This window comes from Echinops telfairi, unplaced genomic scaffold, assembly GCF_000313985.2.
Source record: "Echinops telfairi isolate 266 unplaced genomic scaffold, ASM31398v2 ScPeMD7_1;HRSCAF=3_1, whole genome shotgun sequence".
In the NCBI taxonomy this organism is placed as follows: Eukaryota; Metazoa; Chordata; class Mammalia; order Afrosoricida; family Tenrecidae; genus Echinops; species Echinops telfairi.
Genome location: NW_022103897.1, coordinates 1,980,729 through 1,981,816, shown reverse-complemented (window position 1 = coordinate 1,981,816; position 1,088 = coordinate 1,980,729). Strand labels below are relative to the sequence as shown.

The 1,088-nt window shown below is 33.1% G+C and overlaps 1 pseudogene; it reads right to left on the bottom strand.

Moving 5' to 3' along the window:
• The window catches only part of LOC101642094, a 50,801-nt pseudogene extending 50,397 nt beyond the window's left edge, over positions 1–404 (bottom strand).
• Between the last annotated feature and the right edge of the window lie 684 nt (positions 405–1,088).

The window sequence follows — 1,088 nt, the reverse complement described above, 5'->3', positions numbered from 1 at the left end:
ACACACACACACACACACACACACACACACACACACACACACACTTCCATACTGGTCATACAAACAATTCTAGAGTCCCATTAATTAAGGACGAACATTTAGATCTCTCCAATCCTCTCCAGAATTTATTATTTTCTGTTTTTTTTTTTAATTTTTGCTGAGTGTTGGTATAACATGATATATCACTGTTGTTTTAATTTGTGTTTCTCTTATTGCTTGTGAATACAAACATTCCTTCCTATGGTTGTTGGATGCCTGGATGTTATCTTTAGTAAATTGTTTATACATGTCTTGTGCCCATTATTGATTGAGTTATTTGTGTTTTTCTTAGTAAGGCGTTGTTGTTTTCTATGCATAAGGTTTCAGCACTTACTTCCCTGGAATTTGGCAGCCATGTCTTTCATTGTCGTTGCCTGTACTTAGTCTGTAAGCTCTGCTGAAACCTATTCACTTGGGTGACCTGCTGGTATTTGAAATACCGGTGACATAGATTTCAGCATCAGCAACACAAAAGCCAGCACAGTATAACAAACTAACAGATAAAATTTTTGCAATAGCCCTTTTTCTGATTTATCATTACTAAATATGTTTTCCCTAGTCTGCGTTCTCTTTTAACTCTTTTGATGAAGTCTTTGATATACAGAATTGTGGTATTCTTAGAATATTTTGTATAGTGTAGATATTTTTTGCCATGTTTGGTAGTAAATTTATGTCTTCTATTATGGCCTTACATTTGTTCCTATTTCTTCATTGATGGTTTTTATGGTAGTGAGGTTTATATTTAGGTCTTTGATCCACCTTTTGTTAATTTTTTTACATGATGTGAGGTAAGGATTCAGTTTCCTTCTTTTGGAGGTGGGAATTCAATTTCTCCAGCACCGTTTATTGAAAAGGCTATCTCTTCACTACTTAATGTGTTCTGGTTCTTTACCAAAAATCAGGAATCTGTAGATACTTGGTTGTATTTCTTGGTTCTCAGTTTAAATCCATTGGTCTTCATATCTATTATTATAATATTATTATAGTACAATAATAATAATAGTAAAAGCTGTTTTGATTACCTTCCTACATAACAAGTTATAAAGTCT